Source organism: Thermobia domestica, chromosome 6, assembly GCF_964235325.1.
Source record: "Thermobia domestica chromosome 6, izTheDome1.hap1.1, whole genome shotgun sequence".
NCBI classification, from domain to species: Eukaryota; Metazoa; Arthropoda; class Insecta; order Zygentoma; family Lepismatidae; genus Thermobia; species Thermobia domestica.
This window is the reverse complement of record NC_137459.1, coordinates 307,615,570-307,635,967: the sequence shown is the minus strand read 5'-3', so window position 1 is coordinate 307,635,967 and position 20,398 is coordinate 307,615,570. Positions and strand designations below refer to the sequence as shown.

General features: G+C 36.5%; 1 protein-coding gene across 3 annotated transcripts in view; it reads right to left on the bottom strand.

The window, feature by feature from the left end:
* The window catches only part of Su(H) (recombining binding protein suppressor of hairless), a 697,852-nt gene that overhangs the window by 641,396 nt on the left and 36,058 nt on the right, over positions 1-20,398 (bottom strand). The window lies entirely within an intron of this gene.

The window sequence follows — 20,398 nt, the reverse complement described above, 5'->3', positions numbered from 1 at the left end:
AATTTGAACGAATTGTAACATATCAGTTGGCTTGAGATAGAACAGTGAGGGTGTGTCGCGTATCATGGATTTCAAGCAATGCGTCAACTTTAAGTTCTGTTTTAAGCTACAAAAAAAGTGTCAATGAGGCGGTGACATTGAAGACTGTTAACAAAGTGGTATGAGCGATTCAAAAGTGGCACAAATGATAGGTTCAAACAAGCGAATGACTATTCGAGAGCATTCCGAAAAACTAAACATCTCGTACGGATTCGAGCAAAGCATTTTAACCCGCCAATTCGTAAATGAGAAAAGTGAGTATGAAATTCGTTCCCCAACTATTGACTGACGACCGCGAGTTTTTGAAAAAAAAAAAAATAAAAATCCTCTCTGTCCGCATTCAACTTACTCTTATCAAGCAACTTCTAGCTCTTCCCCAGAAGTAAAATCATGCTAAAAGGAAGACCTTTTCACACTATTCCCGACATCGAGAAGGTGATGACGGCGCAGTTCAAGACCCTGAAGAAAGAAGACTTCCAATTGTTGAACGAACGTTGAAATAAGTACATCGCAAGCCAAGGTGAGTACTTTGAAGGAAATTGATTCACTGTACTTTTTGATCACACCTCGTATTTTCGTACTTATCTTTTAGCTAAATACGGAATATTTTTATTCGTCGAGAAATGTAACTGATTTAAGCAATGAATATGATGATAGCAAATACTACCAACTGCAAACACTACATCTGAACATTATCGTCTATGATTGTCAGTTCTTTAAAAATTAGGTTAACATTTTACCGTTTCGTACTCCCTAACAACTAGTAATTAGTATATGTCCTGGAAAATGCTCCGAAAGCACTGTTCAATAATTATTTTTGTTGTTTGTTGAAGATAGCATCCATTTCCAGCACTGACGCCATATAAGACGTGGAGCTACACTTTAACACTCTCGCTGCCGCATGTGCCACTGGTGGACACGACGAATCAGTTTCTATGGCCACGTGTACTACTCGTGGCAGACAACTGTTACTCTTCTAAGCCGCATGATCCACAAATGGAAATAGGAATAGCCTTCCATGGATTAGGATTTCTGGAGCTTCGGCAGCTATGGTCATGTTAACCCATCACGTATGAGCTCCTCAGCGATCACACTGCCTGCAAAATTGGGGAAGGAAGGAAGCGGACAAGGATATTAATGTTAGATACCATCCCGACATTTGACTGGTGTGAATGAGGAAAACCAAGGAAAACTTCTCAGGAAGGCTGGCCTGAAAAAGTTTTTACATTTTTCAACTTGCAATCGGATCGGTCGCACCAAAGGCAACAACGAGTGTGGCTGCGCTATGCGGGGCCAGGCCTCTGTATGGAACATAAATACCCACGGATGCTTGAGAAGAAATATGATTATCAATATGTTGAAAATGAAGATGAAATTGAACGATTTTTTTTCTTAAGTTTACCTGAAAGTAATATTCACTATAAACTCGCTCGGGAGTGAGAGTGTTAAGGTCAAATCCGAACCACAGTAATGCGTTCAATGCTCTCTCATCCGGAATGGAACTCGGATCCCATGCGCCAAAGGCACGTACGCTAGCAACTAGACCAATGGGAAAGCTATATATTTGTTTAATGAAATGTTATTTCTAGTTTCACGTCCTACAATTACGTTTTGTAGGCTAAGAGATAAATGACTAATGAAAGTTAACGAATATGAGCTGGTAGAATGAGAATGTGGAAGGAAACGGGTGAGCCCAGAGAAATCCCACAGGTATAATGTTGTCCACTACAAACTCACATACCTTGAGATCATACCAGGGGCCCCTCACACTAGAGATGAGTGCCCTAACACTGAGTCATTGTCCCACAATTATATGTTTCATTACATATATACGAGGGCTGCCCAGAAAGTTACACACGATACGGCGGGATGCCACTAGCGGCGGTGCAAGCGCTGCTATATTGTGCTGGGACTTTGCCTATTCACAATACATTGTTAACATGAGTGCTCCGATTGAAAATTCAGCCAGTTATAAAGTGAGGTCAGTTACTAATTTTGCTGGTGAAAAACATTAAACTGATTCACATTCATCGAAAACTGTGTGAAGTTTACGGTAAAGATGTGATGAGTGAAAGTATAGTGAGGCGTTGGTCACACAAATGTTTTCGAGGAAGATAAAGTGAGAGACAGAGCATTGACAGATGAACTGGTCGCAAAAATCAATGATCAGATTCGTGAAAATCGCCGTTTTACGATCACACAGCTCTTATTTGAGTTTCCGCAAATTTCACAGAGCTTACGGCATGAATTTATGACGCAAAAATTAGGCTACCATAAGTTTTATGCAAGATGAGTTTCAAAAATTTTGACAGAAGTACGCAAAACTCGGGAGGATCGCAGCCGCCTTGAAATCCCTTGAGGTCTATAACAAAGACAGCGATTGCTTTATTGATCTTATCGTTACTGGGGACGAGAATTCGGTTCAGATCGTTAATTGTTAAAAAAAAAAAGTACATGAAATAGGACATATCAGTTCACACACACACACACAAAATGCTTGCAAACCGTGTCTGCAAGAAAACTTACGGCTTCTGTGTTTTGAGGTAGAAAAGGTGTATTAATCGACTTTTCGGGACGTGGTGCAAAAATTATCGCTAGAAAATACTGTGAAACACTACAGAAGATACGAAGAGCAATTCAAAGAAACGCCGAGAAAAACTGAGTAAAAAAGTCCTGTTGCGTCATAGCAATACCCGCTCGCACTTGACCAAGCGAACTCAGAAACTCTTACAGACCTTTCATTAAGAGGTTTTCGACCATCCGCCATATAGCCCAAATTTGCATCAAGTGCCTACTACTTGTTTCCCCACATGAAGGGCCAGCTAGTTACCAGCGCTTTGATGATAACACAGACCTTCAGCTGGTGTGCAGGAATGGTTGAATTTACAAGCAGCAACTTTTTATGACAATGAACTTTGTAGGCCTGTTCGTCGCTATATAAGTGTATAAACTTGTATGGCGACTATATTGAAATAGTATTGCAAGAGTGTCGATTCAAACTATCTATACAGGGTGTTTCAAAACAACACCGACAACGTTTTGGAGGTGATTCCTGACACCAAGATAAGACAAAAAAGTATAGACCAACCTGGGTGCACAAATGCTTCCTTTCGGAGTTATAGGCTGCCGAAAACATGAAAAACTGAACTTTAAAAGGTCCATAGCTCCAATACTATGGGACACCGTAGTCGGGTCAAGACTTCACTTAGGAACTAATATGTGCCCTATTCATATATCAATGTCTCAAAATCCTGCGGTACTTCCGTAACAATTTTTATAGAGGTAGTTGGTGAGTACTTCAAATTACATGCCTGTAGTCCAACTCCATCTATAAAAAATTATGCATGAGTATTGCAGTTTTCTGAAACATGTATTTTTGGACAGAGTATTTGTATTTGTGCACTCAGGTTGGTCTATACTTTTTGGCTTATCTTGGTGTGAAGAATCACCTCCCAAACGTTGTCGGTATTGTTTTGAAACACCTTGTATATTAAAATGCTAGGTTTATATGTTTGTCTCCAATCCTTTCGACAATGAGATCTCGAAAACCACAAGTGCTAGAAACGTGCTATTTTTGCTGGTCGATTCCAAATTTTGTGTAGATTGTCCAGTTCTCATTCTAATTTTCAAAAACCAAGACGTTATTGTTCTATTCAACATTTAAGGGGCCGTCTTGAGCACATAAGATTTACATTGTTGTAGCCGAAACTACGGTGTTAGGCAAACAATAGAGAAGTTACGTATGGCAGGTTGATGGACATTACAGGTGCTTTGCTTAAATCTGAATGGCTAAACCTATTGCATGCTGGCAACTTCAAAGGCCTCAAGAGACGCAGTGAGGCGTACTTGGACAGATATGGATTTATTAGAAAAAAAAAAATCACTTGATATTGTGTTACTTCTACAAATTTGCCACAAACTCACTCCAACATCTATACATATCAATTCACTGCCTGTGTGAGTCTCCTATCCTTTACTTGTGTGAGTACTGAGACACGCACAGTGGGAAGGAGATTCCTGGTCATACCAGAACGATGCACTGAGTAAACACTGCAGGTTCAGCTAGTCTATATATTAAAATGCTAGGTTTATATGTTTGTCTCCAATACTTTCGACAATGGGATCAAGAAAACCACAAGTGTTAGAAATGTGCCGTTTTCGCTGGTCGATTCTAAATTTTGTGTAGATTGTCCAGTTCTAAATGAATATTTAAAAACCGTGGCCCTTATTCTTTATTGCATTTTTTAGGGTTACACTTGGAAGTGTCGAAATTAAAAAAAAAAAAATCCTACGAGTTATACATTCCAACACAACATAATTGCATACAGGGGTTGCATATCCATCAGGCGTTTCTTTTATGGCTAAATGATGAAAACCGAAAGATAACCATTTCTACAGGCTAAGATAAATCTATTGTTTGGAGTTTTTTTTTTTTTTTTTGTCCAATGAACACCATATATCACTGACATTATAATTAATTATGTATGTAATGTATTTGCTTATGATGTACTGCATACAAAAAGAAAGAAAACGCTGATCATGCATGAATTAGAAACTCCATCCTGAAGTAGGCTCAATCTTACAATCGAAAAAATCTCCTCTTTATGATACCCCTTGCCGATTTTTATCAAGACGTCTTTCACTTCTGTCTGTAAAGGGACAAGTACAGATGATGTGAGGAATGAGAAGGAGATTGATGCTCATATGTGAATGATGCGCTGTTTAGAGAGCGCAGGTTCGGCTAGTCTATATATTACAATGCTAGGTTTATATGTTTGTCTCCAAAGGAAAGTTTATATGTTTGTCTCCAATATCTTTCGACAATGAGATCTCGAAAACCATAAGTGCCGTTTTCACTGGTCGATTCCAAATTTTATGTAGATTGTCCAGTTCTCATTTAAATTTTCAAGAACCGTGTAGTTATTGTTCTATTCAACATTTTAGGGGCGTTTTGAGCCCGTAAGATTATTGTTGTTGCAGGACGAAACTACGTTGTTAGGCAACCAGTAGAGAAGTTACGTACGGTGGGTTGACGGACATTGCAGGCGCTATACTTAAATCAATAGCAAAACGTATTGTATGCAGGCAACTTCAAAGGCCTCAAGAGACGCAATGAAGCGTATCCGGAAGGATATGGGTTGTTTAGAAACAAAAAAAATACTTCCACTTGATATCGTGTTACTTCTACATATTTTCTAAACTCACTCCAACATCCATACATAGCAATTCATTTCCTTTGTGAGTTTCCTATCCTTTACTTGTGTGAGTACGATGCGCTGAGTAGACAGCGCAGGTTCATCTGGTATATAATGAAAAATGTCTACTTTTTCCTGCCTTGTCTTTTATTGCAGAACTTGAGTTACTTTCTGGATAGCCCTCATATATTCTACAGGAGAAGCCACCAGCATTACAAATTAAAATCTACATTTTAACTCCTCATAATTACATACACCTTTGCAATTTCTGTAACAGCTTGTATACGCTATATTGAATAATACAGAATGAATCGTACGACATTGGTCTGTTTATATGCCATTTGGAAAGAAGATGCGTTCAAAACTTATGAGATTAGGCAGGGTATAAACAAACGCAAAAGCCAAACATGCGTATTAACAGTGTTTATTTATTCACGAGTTCATTAACCAGTACACAGAGCGTGCTGTGGTTACTCAGCACACTTAGCGACAGGTTTTGACGACGTACTGCCGTTTGTCACGTTTCGCTATGATCATTAGTAGACGAGCCACATCCTCTGGACTGAAGACGTGCAGCAGCTGTTCATCGGAGTAATGATTCATGGAAATTGTGTTATTTTAAGTGTTTGACAAGTTGCTGACGAAATGAAAACCAGTATAGGAACTAGACATCAAATGTTTGCTGAAATACTCAAGATGAAAGAAAAAAATTGTACTGCGAGAGTTCATTGGCGGTTAGAAAGTAAATCAGTCTTGAAATTTATTAGGAATAGCTTTCCAAGGAAATTATAATGAACATTTTTAAGAACACTTTAACAAAAATAAAACTGTAGGCTTCGTCCATTATTAGTTTGTACAACGTGGCCAGGAGATAGAAAAACAATAGTGTTTTCAGCAAGTTGGAAGTATGCAAGGATAGGGCTGAATTGTCAAGAAACCAGATTCAGATGTTGCATCATGACAATGCACCAGCAATAAGCACCATTCATTCGTGGTATCGTACGTATTTGACAAAACGTAGGACATCTGTTATGATTCACCTTCTCTGTTTTAAGCAGGGTTGGCAAAAACCATGTTTTTTTTTAATTTAAAAAGACGTTTTTTGGGTTTAAACCCGGCATATTTTATTTAAACCAGGCTCTTTGGTTTAAATAATTTGCTCCATGTATTTACATCACATATGGACAGAAATAAATTTGTTTCGCCTTGGTGTTATAATACAACAACGGGATTATGCTGCAAGCGGTCTCATAAGCTTAAAGCGGAGTCCAAACCGTTTCTCGACTTACATCCGAAAGAAATTGTCTTCCATTTGAACTCGAAACCGGGACTAATTGGCCACAAATGCGATGCGTCTGCCAACTCACTCACGAAGGACTCCTAATAAAAATACATTGTACTGATCTTTACATACTTTTAATATAATTGTCTAATTGTCAAAAGCCATTTGAGAAGGACAAAAAGATAGAGTTACACGAGTGAAACCATTATACAGAATTACATATGACAATTTCAAAATACTGCACAGTACAGAAGAACTAATTAAGTCCAAGTTAGTTCACTACGACTTTTATTAGTCCAAGTTAAAGAAATACAACGACTTAATTTGCATATCAGTAAGAAAAGTGAATAATAAAGATATGAATTATTTGAGTTCACTTTGGCTCTAACCCATTTATATATAAGTATATACCAAAGATACTTCAGATTTTAATAAATGCTTTTCGTGGAGTTTGTATGACACCCCTCCCCCCAAGAAAAGTATGGCGTTTCAATATATTTTATCAATAGTAAACATTATTAAAATGAAACAATATTTAGAATTTTTCTTTGATTGCAATTGCATAACAATAATAATAAACTATAAAAAAAATCATTAAAGAAACATTCATAAACTTATTTTAAAAAAGTTGCTTTTGTAGTATAATTAATTTGAGTAATGAATGGGGAATTTAGGTGTGAATAAAATATGAATAATATACGGGAGTGAAACGTGATAAACCACAAATATATGTTCATCAAGATTTTACGAACATTTTTCGTTTCTTGGTTTAAACCATTTTTTTTTTTTAACCAGCTGGTTTTAAGGACTCTTTTCCTCTTTCTCAAACATAAAGTAACTTTGAATCAACATCGTTTCTAAACTATAAACGTGACTTAGGAAAATACCATACGAGAACTCCAATCCACTACAGCGAGTTCCGGGAAGTCTGTCAACAACGGAAGAAACACTGGGAACGCTGAACTGCCCGAAAAGGAACGTTTTTGAAGGGGAAAGCGCTTAAAATGTAAAGTGTAAAAATCTATTTATTTATTTTTGTTTTGAAATTTACAATGTTTTCCGAATAAATGACAATACGGTATATCCATAAAAAGTTTCAGAATTTTTTAAAAAAAGTGGAATTGAAATAAATGACGGACAGTTTCTTCTAAATGCAATTAATTTCTTATTCTTAAGCGTGGTTGTCACGTTACATGAATCTTGTAGCTGTCATAATAATAATAAAAAAAATCTTGAAAGGGACATACAACATTTTTTTTTTCCATCTTGCAAGGAGTTAAATCATGTGCACTTTTGTGGGCCGTCTTGCTTGCTACCTGCTATCGCCCTCCCGCTGAAATAAAGGAAAAACCAGTTTTTAATGAGTAGGTTTACTATTTGTCCACTAGAGTGCAGTGCTGCGTGGGTAGAGATACCTTTCTTGCTTTCAGGAAGTTGTAACATAGAAACATCGGGTTGCAAGTTTTTTTTTTTTTTTTTTAAATGACAGCTACAAGATTCATGTAACGTAACAACCACGCTTTGTACATCTCTAATATTTCAGTATGATACTATAGGCGGTGCCCAAACTGAAAATTGAACCCACAAGACTGCTTATAAAAGGTGAGTGATAATCTCTTAATCACAAATTTAAATATACTGAATCTATTTTATTTCTTTCTTTCTTTTTTTTTCTTACAAACAGACGAAAAGTTAATCAACACATTGGTGTTGCATACTCTGTTCACTATCCTCTTATACAGTTTCAGAAACTCAGAGGCATGGTCCCTTTCCCCCCAAAACCGCAAAACAGCACTCAAATAAGGTCAGCGGACAACTCTCCTGCTGGCAAAACCGATCCATCAATGCTTGTACGACGTTGCCTTATGTCTTTTCAAATTGTCAAGAAAGAGATGGTCAGTAACTATTTTCCCTTCTTCCTTTTATCGGTAAAAAAAAAAAAAAAAAAAAAAACACTTTTCTTTTACTTTCCCGTAACTCAGATAAAGTAAACATTTTCCTGGAACTAGAGCAATGTAACAATAAGCATAAACGTCTCCCTTGCACAGTGATTAAATACTATAGTAATAGAATATAAGCGTTATATAAATTGTAACTATTGACTGTAGCAAAACCTAAGGAACGTAGTGTAATAGACGCACTCTCCAATTTTGATAAACACTGAAGCCTATTGTGTAACACAGTTCGAATACTATTACCAATATAATAAGAAATACGTCTGATATAGTGGTGTTCACGAGTCGACACGAGAAATAGGGTTTCCTTGTCTAAATTTTGTAAGTCACATCTCGTCTCTCTTCTCGAAGAATATTTTTTTTTCTAGTTTCGATTATCGAAAAAGATGTCCTCGTCTCGTTTCATTTTGTAAAATCACATACAAAATTTATGACCTGATTTTTTAGATTTTCAAACTATGCTATGGATAAGTGTCGGAAGTCTTACAAAACGGGTTTGTCCGTCCGTTCGTCTGTCGTCAGTTATCACAGCCAAAACAATAGGAGATATCGAGATGCGGATTTTGCAATCGATTCAGCACCCCAGAAACAGGTCCTGTCTTCTCCATTAACTCTCTATTCAAACCAGAAGTAATTAAAAATAATCATTTCGGGTTTCAATATTTATCACCATAGAACCAAAAAAAAAAAAAAAAAAAAGTAATAGACAGCGAGAAACATTTTTCTGCAATCGATTCATGGTCTTAGGAGTATTATATATATATATATATTATCACAACCTGCAACACTCTATCGAAACCGAAAGTAGTTAAATCTATAGTACTTCTGGTTTCAATACTGATTTTCATAGAGCAAGAACTGGAAAAGATATTGAGAAGCACTTCTTATGCAATCTATTCAACGTCCCAAGAATAGATTCTATACCCTCCCTTAATCCTCTATTCAAACTGGAAATGATCCAAATTGGCGATTTTTGGTTTCAACATTTCATCACAGAACAAAAACAGTAAGGAATAGCGAGAAATGTTTTATATATATGGACTCAGGAACAGGTTCTTTCTTTAATATTATTCCTCCATTACACCCAGTAGTTGTAGATGTAGCCGACTACTTCGAAGTTTTAAGTATTGTATTCGGATTGTTCGGAAGTATTACAAAGTTTCAACTGTGAAACAACATTCACTTGTCTTAATTTCATCTAGAAATTACCAGAATCCTTAAGCGTAACGAGAGGTTCATGAAGGGAATGATATAACACTCAAACCATATTTATCATTGGAGTATATGGCGTAAGACCTGCGTATCTTTATAAAAATGATAAATGTTCTACACTGTGTTCGTACAATCATTCTATCAACTTCTGATTTTATGTTATGATTCATGTATCAATAAAACAATGTTTGAGAACTAAGACTGGGATAAACTAGAGTTGCCCGCCAGACTCGTGAAATGTATCGTCTCGTCTCGATTCTAGTCTCGAAAATGAGACAAGAATGGTCATTTTTCTAATCTTGTCTCGAATTTAAAAGATATTTCTCATCTTGGGAGCAACACTAGTCTAATATTATATATCCTAACAATAAACTACGCTTAATTAGCCGTGTAGGAAAGACGTAGAATTAAAGCAACACTAGGAAAAACTCTAGGAACTAGTGAAAAAATATAGAATAAAAAAAGTTCCAGTAGCATTTGGCTGAAATATAAATTAGAAATGAACATCTGCGTGAATTCATGTTATTGTGCTTTTGTTATAATTATGAAAGTTTATTTCCTGGTCTGCACAATTCCAATTGCTTGTTTCTTAAAGTCATTACGGATTCACTAGTTAATAAAAGAATCTATGTGCTCATTTAAAAGCTACTTAGGGAATTTGTAGGACAAACGTAATACTTAAATATGGATAATAATTATTATTATCAATCGCTAACCACTTCTCTATATATTAGCAGTTTTGCAACCGTTTCCTCGTATACAAAATTCTTAGGTATTATGTTTTATTTTTTATTTTATTTTATTATTTTTTTTTTTTAAGAAAAAGACCTCTAGAAATAATACAAAAGGGAAAATGTGGCAACAACAGATCTGTCACTTTCACTGACTTTCCTTCGACCAGCACTCATACTGAGTTTGGTGACATCCTACACCACCCGCAGTGTGTCGGCATCGGACAGCAACTGTATACCAGGATAGTGGACGTACTATATATAGTATCAGTGATTCGCAGCAGCTTCACATTCTGGATTTGGGATTTTTAGGATTTAGATTTCTGGGCTTTCGGCATCTATGGCCATTTAGCCCGTCACGTCTGATGGATGACGTCCCTCGGGCACACTATCCAGGGAAAGGGGAGGAAGAAAGAAAGAGGAAGGAAGGAAGCGGCGCGTATAAGTACGTATAAGTTAGGTACCACCCGGCATTTTCCTGGGGTGAATCAGGAAAACCTCACTCAGGGTGACTGGAATGAAGAAGCGTTTTACACCTTTTCGACCGAGTGCCCCCACCGGGAATCGAATCCGGGGCCGCTCGCACCGAAGCTGAGAGCGTTAGCGACTACGCTACGCGGGGCCACTCTTTACATTCTGGAGTCTTGCAAATAAGTCCTAATTAGCGCGTCGTAAACAGAAAAATATCTGTTTTTTTTTTAAAAAAAGAACATCTAAAAAGAAAAAATAACAAGAGTCGATGTTTTATTTCTAAATTAAGTTCTTTTTCACACAAATGTGAAATAATGTATGTAAAAACAAACAGTGAATAAAATGATGCTTAGAAAGTGCCGAGGTTAGTTACTTTGGTAGATTTACACAATAAAGAGAAAACAGCAATGGAATTTGAACTGAATACGGCTGATTCGGTATAGGACGTTACGTGTAAGGACATTTAGATATAAGGCTGATTCCGTGTAAAATTCCAATCTTTACACTGAAACGTCAGCTCTTCCTAAGAAAGTTACTCATCAGGAAGAAATAAATTCATGAAGAAAATAAAAGATAAATTATTAAATAAAATAAAAATTAAATACTGCCATACGTATTCTCCATGAACTAATTAAGTATCTTTCTTGCTCATTTCACAAATATGAATTACAAGCATATAACTAATGTTCTCTTTATGTTGTTACCAATACAAGATAGAAACTTTATTCGAAGAGAACGTTTCTACTGTTTTTCAGATTTTATCTGGAAAGCTAGAAGGCATGTTACAGCCTATATTAGACTATTTTGATGACTGTTATATTGGAAGATCATCGCTTGGAAGGGGAAGACGACGAAACCCAAAGCAGCGCAAATGTTAAGTGCAATGTACATAAAATAACTAGTTGTCGTGTTTTGCTCGATTTCGTCTTAGACTGCAAAACTAGAATTGAAATTTATTACGTGAAATCAATGACAGTGCTTTTGTGTGGTCTTAGATTAATAACATGAAAATACCTGTAACGTATTATTCAGTTTGAACGTTATACAGTGGACGCATTAAATGACGGAGTATATATTTTACAGTGAGTAATAAATTAATAATGCACCAGCAGATATACTGTTTGAAAAAGTACACTGAAGCATGTCCTTGAATATGCAACGGAATAAGTATATTATTTTCGCATTTATATGTAGCTATATAGTAAATTTGCGCAATGGCCATGTTTAGTAGTATTATATTAATGTATTTTCAGCTATCTCACACGCATGTGGAATCAACATTTTGCAGCAGTGATGGAAGTAGTAAGGACGAGCAACAACAATGGAGTTTGGCATCGGAGGTTCGAGTCGAATATAGCAGTTGCGAACACATCATTATGGAAGTTCATAGATGCTCTGCAAAGAGAGAATTCTCTCAGTGCTGTTCGAATGAAACAAATCGCTGACGAACATGAAGCCAGAACGAACAAAAGATACGCCGACATTACACAGACTGAACAATGTTTGTACAAATTACAATCCTGATGACGTAACTACATTTTTAAAGGGAATTATATATTATTTTAAATTCTCAATTTGGTGATTCTATGAGAACTGAAGATGTTTGCACTCTTTTTCAACAGAATTCTTATCAGGTATTATCCAGCTTGTAGTTTCCGGAACGTTGTGCAGTAGATTTATTTATTGACGCTGAATGTTTTACATTAAATAATGTATAGAATAAGTAGTAATAGAACTGTATTGTCTTTGAATATGTATGAGAATTGCTATGAGATAGCACTCAGTTTGTAGTGTGTTTCTCAGGAACGTAGTGCAATAAATTTATTTATTGACATTTTGATTTTATATTTTCCTGTATATACATATATAAATGGCATACAGCTTGTACATGTTATGTATGAGCATTTTCTGCAAATTAAGTTAGAGTTTTGAGTTAAATCTGAATATAATTGTTTATGCATTTTTTCACAGATTTATAATTCTGTCAAAAATCGAAGATATTACCATGAACGGATTCCATGCTAAATTATCATGAACGCCTTGTAACCATTCTGTAATTGCCTCAATAACACTGCTAACCAGTTTACATTATGGCACAATAACTTCACTATGGCACTTCGAACGTCGAACTACAAAATTCAAATATATATTTTTTAAAGCTTTGTTTTATTTTATACATCATGTGTGAACTAATGCTCCCTTTTCCTTCATTTCATGACTATGCATTATAAGCATATAATCAATGATCTCAAATATTTTATACACCGAAACGCCCTTTACAACCAAACGTCCTAGACCCAGTTTGAACCTGGGTCCCAATACATTTTGTGTAACCAATTTAAGGAAAATGTAGTAATGTCATGTGCACATGACAAAGATGTTTGATTTGTATGGAGTGATATTATCTCAACCAATATTGAAATCGGAAGTGGTAGTAAATCTTTACCACTTATGGTTTTAGTAGAGAGATTAGAATAGAGATGGAATATATTGTTTGAAAGCTTAATTGATCGTAAAAAAACGTGTCTCGCTATCTATGAGCGTTCTGCTCTATAGTGATCAACGTTAAAACAGGAATTTGCTGATTTCTGCCACTTTTCAGTTTGAATCTATAAACGATCTCGACTTCTAACATTTGACCACTTACATCTTGGCCAAAATTGATGGTGATTCTTCAGATTTTTTGTCTCCCGAGCGGAAGGACACACGGAATAATGGAAGTTATAGTGGATTTTTATCACTTCAGGTCAGACTGCACGAAACTGCTTCTCACTATCTATTGAATATCTATAATGATCTATAATGATGAACGTAAAAACCGGAAATGGTTGATTTCCACTACTTTCGGTTTGAATTTCACCCCTCAATCCTAAATTTTGACCCTCTGTATTCTAGACAAAATTGATTGTGATCCATCAAGTAGTTCTTGAGATTTTTGTCTCCGGATCGACAGAGACTGTAATTGGACAATGATGCCCTGAGAGTGCTGTTGCTGCAAATTTACATCACACCGTTGGTGAATTGGACAAGGAACTCCCAGGAAACCCGTTCGACTTTGATCTCATAGTATGAAGTGTAAAATAATGTAGATGATACAGTTAGGACACAGTACTTTTCTACTTGTCCACACAACCTTCAAATAGTGTTTAGGCAAAGAGTTAATCTGGAAAGAAGCAAGATAATTATTGTATCTTAAAAAAGGGAAAAAATACCGCGTATTTTATTAAAAAAAATAATTTTGTTTTAACTATTGTTACATAACACTTGTCCTGATACACAGCAATGGTTTCTGATATACGCAACCAGGAACATACATTGTAGCTTCGGCATCTAACTTTAACAATTTGTTCTTAAATTATTTAGTAAGGAAATATTCATTTAATTTGCCGGGAACGCATCATCAGAGGTAGATCTAGCAGCAATAATAAACACCTGGTAAATATCCTGATGTTCAATAAAATGATACGTTATGGATATAAACACCAATATTTGAGAGCACAAAAACACTTTCTGTATTCAATTACAGTTACAGAATAATTCTGAAACGTGCCCGCATAGTGTAATCGCTAACGATCTCGCCTTCGGTGCGAGCGGTTCCGGGATCGATTTCAGGTGGGGGCACTCGGTCGAAAAAGTGTAAAAAGCTTTTTCAGGCAGCCATCCTGAATGAGGTTTGCCTGGGTTTTCCTCATTTACACTAGGCAAATGCCGGGGTGGTACCTAACTTATAAGTACCAGGACACTTCCTTCCTTCCCTTTCCCGGATGCTCGCCGAGGGGCATCATCTCTCATACGTGACACGCTAAATGGCCATCCCTCATATGTGAGATGCCGAAAGACTATAAATCTAAATTCTAAATAATTCTGAAAGTTCATATATGAACAAAAACACCAGAGGTGCAAAAAGTGCAGCCAAGTTCGTCAGCCTCAAAAAGTATTGAGATGAGGATGGATGAGCCAAGTTCCTTGGCCACTGCATCTGAAAGGAACACTGGAACTTGGCGCGAAGTGTCTAACATATTCGAATACATTAAGATGTCTGTTCCTAGTTTCACGGCCGGGACATTTCAGCCCTAAGACTAGTGGTGACCCCCAAATCCACCACGCTCACAAACACCATCCCTAAGGCTCGTTAGCATCATTTACTTTGACACTTCGTCGAGGAATATAAGTTTTCCTTGTCTGGGTTTCGAACCACCAATTTTACTGCAGTATACTGTATATGTGCCTTAGCGCATTAGCAAAGTTGATATTCCTAAGGTTGATGGTGATCCCAAACTCACCATGCCCACCACCACTATCCCTAAGGTTCCTTAACATCATTTTCCTTGACACCTCGCGCCAAGTTCCAGTGTTCCTTTCAGATGCAGTGGCCAAGGAACTTGGCTCATCCATCCTCATCTCAATACTTTTTGAGGCTGACGAACTTGGCTGCACTTTTTGCACCTCTGGTGTTTTTGTTCATATTTCACTTCTTTTTGTAGTTCACCATGTCAATATCGTATATTCTCAATTGTGGCATATTGCTGCATTTAAATTTAAAATTGTACATTTTTAAAGGAGTCATAGTGTGTCACATACAACATTAGTTCCCAAGGGCTCTCCCACCGGGAATCGAACCCAAGACCTGTACAAGAAAAGCGCACATGCTAGCCACTAGAGCAACGGGGAGGATTTATTCTATTAAATATCTGTTAGAGATTCCAAATATGTCCAAACGAGATTCCAATTCATTTACACGAACTACAAAATCACGATCGCTAACATCTCATTTCTCATTACCTAAATACGAAGAGTATCAACAGAGCCCAAAACCCTTGATGCTGAATCCTCGCTGATACATCACTAGACATAACTGGTGTTTCAATATACCTAGTTGTTCTCTACCTACGGAGTTCATTACATGACGCGCATGTTGCGCAGTTTCATACTGCCTCGGGTTTTCCTTCCAATGATATACACCTTCCAAATAGCTTGTAAACTTAATAATATTTGCCACCAACATATCCTAACTGTATATAAAACTACACGAACTGACATAAATTAAAGGGATGTTTCCGGTTGACGTGGAAAGTTGGAATGATGAAGGGTGATGAAGAATTTTCCCATGTTATTTAAAACGGTCTCTCTTTTTTGACATATAATCTCATGTTTTAGGAACTTGGAATTGGAATAAAAAAAATTGAAATTCGGTATGCTTGTACGTTTTCATTAGTATTACCTAAGTAAATCAGTAAAAATAAACAATTCCAACTTTAGAGTGGTTTCATGGGGAACTGAAAAATCTTTTCCATGGTACGTATTTATATGGGACACCTTTTACACCCCAAAATTACACGGCACTTCCTGTAAGGCTACAATGATTAAATTTGACGTGATTGTAGTTTTTCGGAACTAACCGACAGAAAAATTGCCAAAAGTGAATATTTTCAATTTTTAGGGAGTCTAAAGGGGAGATGAAGAAATTCCCCGTGCTATTTAAATAGGCCTTTTTTTGGACTTATAATCTCATATTTTAGGTACTTGAAATTAGAATACAAACGTGAAATTCGGTATGCTTCAACGTTTTCGTTAGTATTACCTAAGGAAGTGAGTAAAAATGAAAATATATAAATTTAGAGTGGTTTTATGGGGAACAGAAAAACTTTTCCATGTTATTTATATCGGACGTCTTCTACACCCCGAAATGTTTAGGCACTTCCGGCAGGGTTAGAATGATGAAATTTGGCACGATTATAGCCTCCCGGGACTAACCAACAGGAAAATTGCTAAAATTGAATATTTTTAATTTTTAAGGAGTCTAAAGGGAGATGAAGAAATCACCATGTTATTTAAATAGGCGTTTTCCTGGAATACAAAATCTTATCTTTTAGATAGTTGAAATAGGAAAAGAAACTTGAAATTCGGGAATTGTAAGCTTAAGAGGTGTGAGGAAGTAGGACGAGCAAAGGCGAGGATGTGGGGGCGAACCCCCGAAGGGCAAATTCAGGAAATATGAAGAGCAAAGGCACGAAATTCACTGTTGATGAAAAGACTGATACGTAGGAGATTCTCACACTGTTCACAGTTGGAGACACGAAGTATCAAGAACATTTTTACATAACGACTGTGGTAACTATAATATAACTCTGGTACCAATATATTTACGAAATCGGTTACATTTTGTTGCTAGTCTCACATAAATTCGAACAATTGGATTTCTCATTTCTTCGAAAACTACATTAATTTTAAACATTCTCACCTCTACATTATCTTACTTATCAAATTAATGTCAATATCTATTTAATACTAATGACTGCAATAAAGGAAAAATATTCACCGAAAAAATACAAAATATTGGCTTTCCTTGTCTGGGTGTCCAACCACGAAATTTACGGCAGTATGTACGTGTCTTAGTCCACGGTTTTAAAAGTTAACTGATTCACAGAACGTGCCTCATTAATTTGCTTAACTACTTATTACTAGCTCTCACTTATTTTACTCGCACACTCAGAAAAACTGTATGTGGCGTACGTAAAAACGTTTGTTACATGTGCAAATCCTGTAGCTGTTGGACCTCACGTACACTAAACGTATAACTGAAGAAGTATATTTGAACGTATTTTCCGTAAAAGTGTTCCGAATAAACGTACTTTCTACACGAACGAAAAGACTTTATGTAGGCGGTCAGGATCTCGCATACAGATGGCCGTATGTAACTTATAGCTGACGTACGTAATGTACGGAAGACTGTTAGATGTCAGACATCCTCCAACGACATTGTGTAACATCTAAGCGGGAAAGAGGGCAGTACGTATGTAGCATATGGATAACGTATGTTAAGTATTGATTTCTGTAGTAAACATAAGGATCCCGTATATTTGTACACTATACCGCTATCCGGATAACGGATTTTTCTCAGTGACCTTAGCTCATTTTTCTATTAACCTAGAACGAGAGGGACACGAACACAGAAACATCGAGGAGAGTTAAGATTCCACAGGCTTCTTCCATCGAGAATTGCACCCAGGACCCCATACACCAAAGGCGCACGGGGTAGCCAATAGACCAGCGAGGAGGACACAAACTCGACCACTCAGACGATTAACAACATTATCACTATGCACATGATGTGTTCAATAACGGAATCGTTCCCGATTTCTGATTGTAACGACAGTTTTTTTGCTAATGAAAAAATTTCCGTAGCAAATTCCTCAAATTTCATTTTCAAGCCGTTATAGTGTACCTTTATGGAGAGTTTCGCATCTTTATCTCATTAAGAAGTACCTAATGGCTATGGACAGTTTTTCGCCCATAAAAAGTCCCCATAGTACATTCCTTAAATTTGGAACCTTTACTTACACAGGTCATTACATAAGGTAGGTACCATTATGCAGAGTTTCAATTCTCTATCGCATTTGGAAGCAGCTAATCAATGATGAGTGAGTAAATGAACCGATCTCTGTTTGAGTAAGGACAATTTTTTGCCCATAGAAAATTCCATAGCACATTTCTTAAATTTCGGATATTTTTCATATTCAAGCTATTATAAGCTACCTTCGTGTAGACATTCACATCTTCATCTCATTGGGAAGTACTTAATGGCTACGGACAATTTTTCGTCTATAAAAATTTTCCTATAGCACATTCGTCACATTTCGGACTTTTCCATATTCAAGTCATTATAATGTACCTTTATGCAGAGTTTCACGTCTCTATCTCTTTGGGAAGTACCTAATTAACTTAATAAGTGAGTAAGTGAAACGATTCCTTCCTTGGCTAAGGACAGTTTTTTGCCTATAAAAACTTTCCCGTAGAACATTCCTCAAATTTAGGACTTTTTTCCATACTCAAGTCATTATAAGGCATCTTTGTGTAGAGTTTCACGTCTCTGTCTCATTGGGAAGTACCTAATCAATTTGATGAATGAGTGAGCGAAACAATTTTTTTCCTGGCTAAGGACAGTTTTTTGCCCATAAAAATATCCCATAGTACATTCCTCAGATTTCAAACTTTTTCCATACTCCAATTGTTATAGGGTACCTTTATGCAAAGTTTTAGGTTTCTATCTCATTGGGAAGTAACTAATCAATTTGATGAGTGAGTGAGTGAAACGATTTTTTGCTTGGCTAAGGACAGTTTTTTGCCTATAAAAAATTTCCCATAGCACATTCCTCAGATTTCGGACTTTTTCCATACTCCAATTGTTATAGGGTACCTTTATGTTAAGTTTCAAGTTTCTATATTATTGGAAAGTACCTAATCAATTTGATGAGTGAGTGAGTGAAACGATTTTTTCCTGGCTAAGGACAGTTTTTTGCCCATAAAAAATTTTCCATAGCACATACCTCAGATTTTGAACTTTTTCCATACTGAGGTTGTTATAGAGTACCTTTATGCAAAGTTTCACGTTTCTATCTCATTGGGAAGTACCTAATCAATTTGATGAGTGAGTGAGTGAAAGGATTTTTTGCTTGGATAAGGACAGTCTTTTGCCTATAAAAAAATTCCCATAGCACATTCATCAGATTTCGGACTTTTTCCATACTCCAATTGTTATAGGGTACCTTTATGGAAAGTTTCAAGTTTCTATATTATTGGAAAGTACCTAATCAATTTGATGAGTGAGTGAGTGAAACGATTTTTTGCCTGGCTAAGGACAGTTTTTTGCCCATAAAAGATTTCCCATAGCACATTCCTCAGATTTCGGACTTTTTCCATACTCAAGTTATTGTAGGGTACCCTCATGCAAAGTTTCACGTTTCTATCTCATTGGGAAGTACGTAATCAATTTGATGAGTGAGTGAGTGAAACGATTTTTTTCCTGGCTAAGGACAGTTTTTTGCCCATAAAAGATTTCCCATAGCATATTCCTCAGATTTCAAACTTTTTCCATACTCATGTTATTGTAAGGTACCTTTATACAAAGTTTCAGGTTTTCATCTCATTGGGAAGTACCTAATCAATTTGATGATTGAGTGAGTGAAACGATTTTTTTCCTGGCTAAGGACAGTTTTTTGCCCATAAAAAAAATTTCTATAGCACATTCCTCAGATTTTGGACTTTTTCCATATTCCAATTGTTATAAGGTACCTTTATGCAAAGTTTTAAGTTTCCATCTTATTGGGAAGTACCTAATCAATTTGATGATTGAGTGAGTGAAATGTTTTTTTTCCTGGCTAAGGACAGTTTTTTGCCCATAAAAAAATTCCCATAGGACATTCCTCAGATTTTGGACTTTTTCCATACTCCAATTGTTATAGGGTACCTTTATGCAAAGTTTCACGTTTCTATCTCATTGGGAAGTACGTAATCAATTTGATGAGTGAGTCAGTGAGTCAGTGAGCCTGAAAACTGCATATTTTGGGGGTCCAGTACTCAAATATGGTTGAAGGTAGGAATGTGAGATTTGGCATATGAGTACCTCTGTGGGATATCTCCTTACATTCTAAATTTCAATTTTCTACCCTTAATAGAATCGTTTTTACAAAGCCTCGAAATCGGCGATTTTACCCAAAACTCTTGTTCGTGTAT